Below are 12,203 nucleotides of genomic sequence, written 5' to 3' on the forward strand. Positions count from 1 at the left end.
GGAGCCTTTTTTTTTTTTTTCTGAGCATAGAATATCTCAGCGTAGCTGTTCATCTAAGTACAGTGTCTACTGTGCTAATTGGTGGCTTACCCTTGATGTTTGCTGTATTTGTGCTCTCATGTGTAATGGTGAGAATTGTTGCACTGATACATCTGCCTTTAAGAGCATACGTCATGATTAACAGGTAGTGAGCTACATTCACAACCTCATTTACTTGTGGGGAACCTGCCTGACTCCATTTTGAAGGCAGCAGCCATTATGCTGTCTTTTTCAGAATACACCATTTACTATACGAGCTGATTTGCTGTATTTCTCTCTCTCTCTCTCTCTCTCTCTCTCTCTCTCTCTCTCTCTCTCTCTCTCTCTCTCTCGTTTTTTCTTTTTTTTGAGACAGGGTTGCACTGTGTAGCCCTGGCTGTCCTGGACTCACTCTGTAGACCAGGCTGGCCTTGGACTCAGAAATTTGCCTGCCTCTGCCTCCCAGAGTGCTGGGATCACAGGCATGCGCCACCACGCCCGGCATATTTCTGTCTCTTTCCTGGAGCCTGATCTGCCTGACCCATGACCTTTACATATTTTTGAGAACACCCTGAACATCTCTGACCTTCCTTAACTGCACGGTGACCACATTTTTGTTCATTTGGTTGATTTTTTTTCCTGTATTTTCTTGTTGCTTCATTGTCTGTTTTCTGTAAACCTGCTTAGCAAAAACTTGTGATTTTACCACTTAAAAGAGGCACTAGAAGTGGATTCAGGGCGGACTTCTGTAACGGGACTTGGGAGCCAGTTGCTGTCGAGCGCTTAGGTGGTCAAGTTTGTCTCAAAATTGTGGCAGTAGACCTATTCTCCCTGGGTTCAATTAACCTTTGAGTTTCAGTTATGACCTTGAGGTATAAGATGAACATGCCAGAGACACTTCGTTCTGTCTTTCTAAATAAATTGTATGTTTCTGCTTAACTCTGGGCTAAGAATGCCACGAAATCAGGCATAACTCTATGTGAATGTGTCCACACTCCCTAAAGAAAATCCCCATCCTTCCTGGATATTTATTTATTTATTTATTTATTTATTTGTAAAATGATTTCTGTGCTTGCTTCAGGTAAGAAATATCTCTACTTGGTTGATTTCAGCCCTGAGTTTGATGATTTCCTGCCTTCTACTCCTCTTGGGTGTATTAGCTTCTTTCTCTTCTAAAGCTTTCAGGTGTGTTGCCAAGCTGCTAGTGTATGCTCTCTCCAGCTTCTTTTTGGAGGCACTCAGAGCTATGAGTTTTCCTCTTAGCACTGCTTTCATTGTGTCCCATAAATTTTGGTATGATGTGTTTTCATTTTCATTAAAATTTTAAAAGTCTTTAATTTCTTTCTTTATTGGTTCCTTGACCAAGCTATCATTAAGTATAGCATTGTTCAGCTTCCATGTGTATGTGTGTTTTCTGTTGTTTTTGTTTGAACTTAAGACCAGCCTTAGGACGTAGAGATCTGATAGGGTGCATGGAATCATTTCAATCTCCTTATATCTGCTGAGGTCTGTTTTTTGACCAAGTATATGGTCGATTTTGGAGAAGGTACCATGAAGCTCTGAGAAGGTATATTATTTTGCTTTAGAATGGACTGTTCTATAAATATCTGTTATATCCATTTGATCCATACTTCAGTTAGTTTCACTGTGTCTCTGTTTAGTTTGTGTTTCCTTGATCTGTCCATTGTTAAGAGTGGGGTATTAAAGTCTTCCACCATTATTGTGTTGGGTGCAATGTGTGCTTTGAGCTTTAGTATACTTTCTTTTATGAATGTGGGTGCCCTTGCATTTGGAGCATAGATGTTCAGAATTGAGAGTTCATCTTTGTAGATTTTTCCTTCGATGAGTATGAAGTGTCCCTCCTTATCTTTTTTTTACAACTTTTGGTTGAAAGTCATTTTTATCTGATACCAGAATGGTCACTCCAGCTTGTTTCTTGAGACCATTTGCTTGGAAAATTGTTTTCCAACCTTTGACTCTGAGGTAGTGACTGTCTTTGTCACTAAGGTGGGTTTCTTCTATGCAGCAAAATGTTGGGTTCTGTTTATGTAACCAGTCTGTTAGTCTATATCTTTTTATTGGGGAATTGAGACCATTGATATAAAGAGTTATTAAGGAAAAGTGATTGTTGCTTTCTGCTATTTTCATTGTTAAAGGTAGAATTCTGTTTGTGTGGCTATCTTCTTTTGAGGTTCTTGAAAGAAGATTACTTTATTGCTTTTTCTAGGGTGTAGTTTCCCACCTTGTGTTGGTATTTTCCACCCATTATCCTAGAGCTGGATTTGTGGAAAGATAATGTATAAATTTGGTTTTGTCATGGAATGTCTTCTTTTATCCATCTATGGTAATTGATAGTTTTGATGGGTATAGTAGCCTGGGCTGACATTTATGTTCTCTTAGGGTCTATATGACATCTGCCCAGGATCTTATAGCTTTCATAGTTTCTGTTGAGAAGTCTGGTGTAATTCTGATAGGTCTGCCTTTATATGTTATTTGACCTTTTCCCCTTACTGCTTTTAATATTCTTTCTTTGTTTAGTGCATTTGGTGTTTTGATTATTATGTGTCAGGAGGAGTTTCTGTTCTGGTCCAGTATGTTTGGAGTTCTCTAGACTTCTTGTATGTTCATGGACATCTCTTTCTTTAGGTTAGGGAAGTTTTCTTCTATAATTTTGTTGAAGATATTTGCTAGCCCTTCAAGTTGTAAATCCTTGCTCTCTTCTATGCCTTATGTTTGGTCTTCTCATTATGTCCTGGATTTCCTGAATGTTTTGGGTTGCCAGCTTTTTGCATTTTGCATTTTGCATTTTCTTTGACTGTTGAGTCAATGTTTTCTATGGTATCTTCAGCACCTGAGATTCTTCTATCTCATGTATTCTGTTGTTGATGCTTGCAACTATGACTCCTGAATTCTTTCCAAAGTTTTCTATCTCCAGAGTTGTCTCCCTTTGTGATTTCTTAGTTGTTTCAACTTCCATTTTTGGATACTGGATAGTTTTGTTTAGTTCCTTCACTTGTTTGTGTTTTCCTGAAATTCTTTATGGGATTTTTGTGTTTCCTTTTTAAGAGCTTCTACCTGTTGACCCATGTTCTCCTGTGTTTCTTTACAGGATTTTTTGTGTTTCCTCTTTAAGGGCTTCTACCTGTTGACTCATGTTTTCCTGTATTTCTTTAAGGGATTTATTTGTGTCCTACTTGAAGTCCTCTATCAGCATCATGAGATTTGATTTTAAATCCAGCTCTTGCTTTTCTGGTGTGTTGGTGTATCCAGGATTTGCTGTTGTTGTGGGAGAACTGAGTTCTGATGGTGCCATGTTGCCTTGGTTTCTGTTGATAATGATCTTGTGCTTGCCTTTTGCCATCTAGTTATCTCTGGTGTTAGCTGGTCTTGCTGTCTCTGAGTGTGGCTTATCTGTCCTGCAAGCCTGTGCATCTGTACTTCTGGGATTCCCATTTTCTCTGTGTACACAGGTATGTAGGCACTCTTGTGAGACCAGCTCTCCTGTGCTCCAAGGCCTCTCCACACTCCAAGTGCCCTGAGTGTGGCTGGTTCTCAAATGCCCTGAGTGCCGCTGATTCTCTAGGAAGTATCAGGACATAGTGTCTTCACTGTGGCAGAACTGGAAAGATTCTGCCACAGCAGAAAGGGCAGGCGGTGGTGGGGGTGGGGGAGAAGGAACAGAAGGGAGTGGCATTCTGGAGGGCAGGGGTTTTGGTGGTTGCTGGGTAGGAAATCCAGCCAGATCCCCTCTCCCCTCCCCATCAGCAGCTCTGGGCCTCCAGAGGTGGGAGGAGGTTCTTACCAAATGCCCTGAGTGTGGCTGGTTCTCTAGGAAGTATCAGGAGATGACGTCTTCATTGTGGCAGACCTGGCAAGAATTTACCACAGCAGAAAGGGCAGGCAGCAGCAGCTGTGCTCTATTCTTATCCATCAAATGGTAAACCCCAGGCTCACAGAGATAAATGGGTTTTCATTTATGAGCACACGGCCAGGAGAAACAGCAAGTGTTTGGAGGACAACGCTGGGGAGGTAGGCTCACAGAGATAAATGGGGTATAATTAAGTATAACTGCTCACCTTACCCATCTAATCATTCTAATAACTCACTAAATGAAGTTTAAAGGAAACCAGTTAAACCAACCACTGTCACACTGGCCTATAGTGATGATATTTAGGAAGTAGATGCAGGAGTTTCAGGATTTCATAGTCATCTAAGGCGAGAATTGTCATGGGGTTATGGTGGGATATCTTGTGTATTATAATGTTGTTATGTATTGTAATGAGAAATTCTGTACCCGAAGGTGTAGGCTGATGAGGGAAATCTCACATTTACAAGTTTTGTTGTGCAAATCTTGTCTCTTAATTTCAAACTGTTGGTTAAATAAAATTGGGTACAATAACTAGAGGGATTAGAGGTAGGTGGGTTTTGAGTTACCTGGATGGTGTTGGAGAAGTGTGAGGAAGAGAGAAGAGACCAGGAGGAGAGAGAACGGAAGGTCCATGACAGGAGAGGTACCATGAGCACACGGCCAGGAGAAACAGCAAGTGTTTGGAGGACAACGCTGGGGAGGTAGTAAGGCCAGCAGTTAAAATTATAGATTAGGGTTACCTCCCATATTGACAAAACTAGTTGGGGATAAGTTTAAATTGGTTGTATTTCTAGGAGGCCCACAGACCCAAGGGAAACTATAACAAATGTCCATAGTCTTCCCTGTATCTCTAGATTTTCAGGATCATGGTTCTTCCAAGTGTTATGCCCAGACCACAAGAGGCCACCAGGGACCTAACTCATATGCAAATGCAGTGTTTATTCAAGCTTGAGCTCAGCCCCTCAGCCTTTTCAATGCAATGGGTGTCTTTATTAGCACTTCTTACTTTTCACATGCTTAAGAAGAAGGAGTAGCTTAATATGGCTGGTTAGGCTAGCCAGGCCAGAGCCTGTGGTCCTAATACCATTAACAAAAAGGCTACCATCGAATGCAGCTTTCTTGACTTAAAGCCCACTATCTTCCAACCATTGAACAATATTGTTTTTCTCTTCCATCGAGTCTGTAATCCCATTCTCCATCATCCACATGCGTGGAGAGCCCTTGATGTTGCTTCTAGGATATTGGCAAGAATATTTACACTGGGATAGGAAGATAAGAGAATATGCTCAGATAGTAATATTTACATTTGGGCTAACACAAAGCTCAAGGTGACACAGCTGAGGAATGGGTGACATTCATTTTATTTTGGCCATCCTGATAATCCCCTAGACACAGTGACCATGAGGCTTTGTTTATTGCCCTGTTTGATATCTTTGTCTTCAATCTAGGAACTGACTCTACTCTTTGGATGTATCTAGAATGGCATAAATGGGAAAAAATAAAGGTGCTTCAGCCTCAGCACTGCCTAGAGTCATGTTATAATGTTGTCTAATTGTGTTTTCTTTCTTTAATCCTCCCTCCCTCCCTTGAGACTGTTGACTGAGCTGGCTTGGTCACACATGTTCCTGTAGGATCTATACATCTCACAGGTTAAATGTGCACTTGCATTCTCACTGCCCTCCCTTTTTTTCTTTTTTTAAAAAAAGCTCTTTAATTAGTTTAGCATGGATATAGGAGAAGATGATGCCCATGGCCTATGCTGATAGGTTAAACGTAGCAAAGGAAAAGAAGAACGATTTCCATGGTCTCAAACAGTGACATTTGAGTCCATGTGACTTCTCCATGAATTGTAACTGGAAGCCAAGCATTGTCATCCAGGGGTTTTAGCTTCTCTGTCTCCAAACACAAGAGTTGCTTGACCTCATTTTATTCCATTTGAATATGCTGTGGGCAGAGATCAGAAGAATCTGTGACCCTCTATGTTGGCTGGAATTTAAAAGTTTTGGAAACAAATTTGTTAAAATGGTTCATCCTAATAAGAACCTTGGTAGCTTTTTCTGATACCTTTCCTCAGAACAGTAGTGGTGATCAGCACCATCTAAGACAGTCAGACTTAACCACATCAAGACACTGCACATGCCCAGTTTTTTCTCAGTTCCCATTTCTTAGCATATCACTGTTCTCAAATTTTTGCTATGAGTGCTTTGGGTTTTACTACTTACATGAGTGGTCCTGTTAATCCATTGGTATTGACTCGGTAAATATACTTAGATATTATTATCTTTGTATCCTAGTTAGCTTTAGGTTACATAGCCTAATGTATGGGATGACCAACTGAGTACAAGTAATGGAGGTCACAGGCATCATCAGTGGCGAATAGACTCCATGAAATATCAGGATAGAAGTTATATTGTAATAATGAAATACACTATTACGTTATTCACACTGTAATAATGAAGTCAGTGAAAATAGCCCTCTTAGGCTCACGATTTGAATGCTTGGCTCCCAATTAGTTTAAGTGATGGGAAACCTGAGGAGATCGAAGTGTCACTGTGCGAAGAGCTCTGTCAGTACAATGGGTTTTGAGATTTCAAGAGCACAGCTACAGAGTCCCTTCTCTTTTACACACTGCCTTCAGATCTGCATGTAAACTTTTAGAACCATGTTTGCTTATAGCCATCTCCCTGCCATTGTGATAATCGGCTAATCCTCTGGAAGTGTAAGAATGCACGTGTAAAAAGCCTTCTGTTATAAATGTTGCCTTTTCAATGGTGTCTCCTCACATCAGTAAAACAGTAACTTGGACAAGCCATTTGTGTAATATTTAGTGAAGAAATCTGTCACTATTCTGTGCATGTCCTGAGAAACTGACTGAGGCTGAATTGAATTGTAATGAGCAAACATCTTTGACAAAATATTGAATCAGTGATTGTGCTCAATAGTTTTATATCAAGTTCACAGAAGCTAAATTCATCTGAGACGAGGTATACTTAATTAAGAAACTGCTTCTGTACTGGCTATTCATGGTTGTCAACTTGACTACATCTGGAATGAACTACAATCCAGAAATGGAGGGTACATCTCTGGTCCATGTCTTGAGGCTAGAAGACACATGCTTCTGACCCAGAACTTGACATAGAGATCTTGAGACATAGTGGCTATGAAAAGCTTAGGCTCAGGCAAGGTAGTATACACCATTAATCCCAGAAGACTGAGGCAAGCAGATCTCTGAGTTCAAGGCTATCCTGGGATAAAGTATGTTCCAGAGCTAGAATGATGGTATACACCTTTAATCTGTGCCACACTTTCTGCTGGAGGCCATCATAAGGAAAACTCACTCATCTTAGCATGCTTGCACTTCACAGCACATCTGTTGGATCCTATTTCTTTAGAAGTCCAGCTTATAGAGAAGACCAGGTGAAACGACTAGCCTTGTGAGACTGAGCAGCCACGAGAACTCCCCACTTACAACCATTCATTGTTGGGTTAGTTGGGTAAGTTGTAGAGACTGTAAGTCTTGACAATAAATAGAGGCATCCCAGAAGTTCTATGATTATAGAGAACCTAATCTACAATCTACAAACCTGTATGTAGAAACTAATACAGCTTTTTTGAGAATGAATTTTTTAATCATTTTTTATTAAAAAAGGAAGTAAAAACATTTTATGATAAAATTGAAGATTTACATGGAAAATATTTCTGACAAAATTGAAGAAATATATAGAAAAACATGTTAAAATTGACAATTTTCATGGAAAATTAAAGAGTAAAATGGTAGACATTAAAAACATTGCTAAATTAATTGAAAAAGGAAGTAGAAACATTTTATGATAGAATTGAATATTTACATAGAAAATATTTCTGATAAAATTGTAGAACAATATAGAATAATGTTAAAATTGAAGATTTCCATGGAAAATTACAGATAAAATGGTAGGTATAAAAATATTTCTGAGTTGATTGAAAGTGGAATTAAAAACATTTTCTGATAAAATTGAAGATCTATATGGAAAATATTTCTGATAAAATTCAAGAAATATATAGAAAAACACATTAAAATTGACTATTTCATGGAAAATTATACAGATAAAATGGTAGGAATAAAATTGTTGATTAATAAAAGTTGATTGAAAGTGGAATTATAAACATTTTCTGATAAAATTGAAGATTTACATGGAAAGTATCTCTGATAAAATAGAAGAAACATAAAAAAATGTTAAAATTGAAGATTATCATGGAAAATAATATAGATAAAATGGTTGCCATAAAACATTACTAAATTAATTGAAAGAAGAATTAACAAACATTTTCTGATAAAATTGAAGATTTAAATGAAAAATATTTCTGCTAGTCTATGTCTTTTTATTGGGGAATTGAGTCTATTGATGTTAAGAAATATTAAGGAATAGCGATTGTTGCTTCCTGTTATTTTTGATGTTATTTTTATGTTTGTGTGGTTACTTTCTTTTGGGTTTGTTGGAAGAAGATTACTTTCTTGCTTTTTCTAGGGTATAGTTTCCCTCCTTGTGTTGGTGTTTTCCATCTATTATCCTTTGTAGGGCTGTATTTGGGGAAAGATATTGTATAAATTTGTTTTTGTCATGTAATATCTTGGTTTCTCCATTTATGGTGATTGAGAGTTTTGCTTGGTATGGTAGTCTGGGATGACATTTGTGTTCTCTTAGGGTCTGTATGAGATCTGCCCAGGATCTTATAGCTTTCATTGTCTCAGGTGAGAAGTCTGGTGTAATTCTGATAGGTCTGCCTTTATAAATTACTTGACCCTTTTCCCTTACTGCTTTTAGTATTCTTTCTTTGTTTAGTGTATTTTGTGTTTTGATTATTATGTGACAAGAGGACTTTCTGTTCAGGTGCAGTCTGTTTGGAGTTTTGTAGGCTTCTTATATGTTCATGGGCTAGAAGGGAAGATTCCTGTCCCAGCAGCTCCACTGATCATATGCCCTGTGCGCTCCTAGCAGTTCCCTTCCAGACAGAAAGTGGAGATCTCACCTCTGCATTCAGAAGTGAAAGCACTGCTGAAAGATGACTCTCTCCTGGCAGGCTGTGCACAGAAGGCTGTGGAGCTGCCTGGCTCCTTGGTGCAAATGTTCCTAATACAGCTTCTATAAGAGGTGGCTTTAAGCAAGCCTACGGTTAGTAGGCTTTTCTTAATTAGTGATTGATAAGGGAGGGAGGACTCAGCCCCTTGTGGAAAGTATAGTCCTTGGGTTGTTTGTCCTAGGGTGTATAAAAATCAGGCTGAGCAAGTCACGGAGAGCAGGCCAGAAAGTAACATTCTTCCATTGCCTTTGTGTCAGCTCCTGCCTCCAGTCTCTGTTGTGTTTTGAGTTCTTATTTGTTGGTGAATGGTGCCGTGGAAATTTAAGCCAAATGAAAGTTTTCCTCCCAACTTGCTTTTCGGTCCTGGAGTTTCATTGCAGCCATGAAAACCCTATTTAAGATGGTGATAGAGTTACTGCTGGTCATTCACACAGGTCTTTAGTGAAAAAGAGGAACAAGAGGGTAGAAAAAAAGAAAAAGGAAAAGAAGGGAAGAAAGAGAGGGTGAACCATGGTTTAGAGAGGGAAACAAGTTATTTTACAAGTAATGAGAAAAAAACCATCAACTCTGTCTTTTCTGGCCCGTTAAATAGGATATGGCTTTGCAAGTGAAATGATTATTAACAGATATACAGAAACTCCCAAACAGATCAGCATTATGGAGTCTACATCAGAGAAACACTATCAAAATTTACTAATCTTAGAAAAGAATAGATAATCTATATGTGGTGGCTTATGCTTTTTAATATCAGAAATGAGGTTTATTTAATTGGCAGTCACATTCTATGACAGAGGTAGTAACAATTCAAGTATGCTGATTCCACTAAAAAGAAGATAGCTTTCCATCATTAGGATAGCATAGCAGAGATGGGATAGGATTGGCATAGGAAAGGTGCTGTAAGGCACCTTAGACCCCTGTATAAGGGACTAGAAATTCTTATTAGCCTGTATAAAAGACACACATCCAGCTAGTTCATCTATAAGTAGTAAGCCTAGATTGGGTAGGTTTCGGAACTATTTCAACTTAGTTCCCAGCCACATGTCCCTTGCTAGTTGCTGTTTCTCATGGTCACATGCTCACGGTCCATTTCCTCTCACGGTAGCTTCCTCTCCTCTCCATGTGCTCTTCTTCACTGTCTCTACCCACAATTCCCACCCAGGTAGTGGAAAACCTGCCTACCTCGATCTTCTGCCCAATCAGAGGCTTTAACTTAGTGTGTGGGGAGTAGTGGCATACCATCACTTGGTGTATGTGAGGATCTTTTTGTTGGGGGCATCCAAATCTTGTCAAGTAGTATTTAGCATTTTTATATATAGCAGTACCAGACCAACCAACCAACCAACCACATTTCCCCTTTTTTTCTCAATAAAAGGCTCTTTGTTTTCTAATAATAAACAACATGAAGTAGGAACATTTATAAAAAAACAATTATGAAAATTATTTGGTAAGAGTTACATTCAAATAGTGCAGTCTGTTTATATTTTGCAATTTTTGGATAAAATATACTATCATTGATTCTATCTTGTTGAGTTTAGAGTTCTGTAATCATTTTTTGTTCCATTTTAAGGATTTAAATCCTCTAATTTTTATAACTTATAATTACCAACCTTAAAATATATGTTTATAATTTCCTTAAACATTCATAATTTGTATTTACCACCCTAAAAACATCTCTTAAAATCTTAAAACATTTTCCAAGACCTTTTTCATTAATTTAATTATGTAAATTAGTTGTGAGATTATGACTATCTTGCCTTGCACCCCATCTGATACATGATACTATCTGATAAATACTATCTGAGTGTGCAGGAAATGGAAGGAAGCAGCTTTCAAAAATTATAAAAATGATAGAGACAGCTGATTGCCTGCACAGTCCCCAATATTCTCTAAAACATAGCATTATCTTCAGCCTTCTGGCCAATAATATCTGACAGAGCTTCTTTGAAGAAGGAATTATGAAGGACTTACTTATCCTATATTCATAGATTGACAGTCAACTTCACTGTGTCTGTCCTTTCTGGACAGCATTTTGCCTCCAGATGAAGTCAGGGCATTTTCTTGCCCGGTAGCTAGCTTGCCACAATTGAATATGGGTTACTGATGTTCACCAACGCCTTTAAAGTGGAATAAGGTGCTAAAAGGAGGTGATATATCTTAATGTCAAAAGGGCCATAAATTAATAAAAAAATATTAAATGTCCTATTCTGATAATCTCTGAGGTTTTGGAAGAGCATCTACCCATTCAAAGCATATCTGAACAAGTAAATGTTTTCTGCCTCCAGTTACCTACTGTATGCTTCACCTAGGATAGATATTTCTGTGATAATCCAGACTTGTATTTCACAGTGACCCTGAGTTTTACTCTCTATTTATTTACACTTCTCAGCCATCTCTATCAGTTTTCAATAGTACCTTTTAGGACTAGTATTAAACCTTGCATTTTCAAGTGAGGCACAAGGGAGAACTCCCATGTAAGAGTTGCAACATATACAAATTATATTGTAACAAAATTAACCTTAAATTTTGTATCCAAATTCAAAGATTTGTACCAATGAAAACTGTAAGCCTGTGTCAATATATAACACTCTGTACCAATGTAACTCAATATAACCTCACTTTTGCATTAAAATACAAATATTCCTACCATTGCAAGATTATGACTATAAAATGTTTTGTTGGTTTAAGTGTAGATTCAATAATCTACTTCTTTTTGTCTAATATTCTTATAATACTTCTATATCTTCCATTTTCTTTTCAATTCCTTTCCCATTACCTAAGAAGGAAATTAGGATAGAGAAAATGAAATGAAAGAGAAAAAAGAAATCCCTTAATATAACCTCCTTATTTTATCACCCTCTCCCATTTTTCCAAGACCATAATTGTTTATAACTATCCCCCTTAAATGATGACAAACATCCAAGAGACATTAAATGACCAAAACTCTTACAACCAATCTCTTGGGAATGGGGCAAAAGTTTTATTTTGGTGGCCCAAGGAAAATGAGGAAATGGCTGTCTTTAGAAAGCCAGATGTATACTTGTTGTCTAGTGTCTGTGTAGGACTCAACTGCAGTCCTGCTTGGATCAGTGTGTAAGATGGACAAAGCAAGGTCATTTGGGATCAGAAGCCCACCTTGAAGCCATTTTGAGAGAAAGTCTCTCAAGGAAACAGTATCGAAGCAGTCTGAGGCAGGGTCAGGTGTCCCAGCCTCCTCAAGTGTTCATCCTGTCAGTGCTACTTCCTTGATTATTATTTT

This window comes from Apodemus sylvaticus, chromosome 18 (genome assembly GCF_947179515.1).
Source record: "Apodemus sylvaticus chromosome 18, mApoSyl1.1, whole genome shotgun sequence".
NCBI classification, from domain to species: Eukaryota; Metazoa; Chordata; class Mammalia; order Rodentia; family Muridae; genus Apodemus; species Apodemus sylvaticus.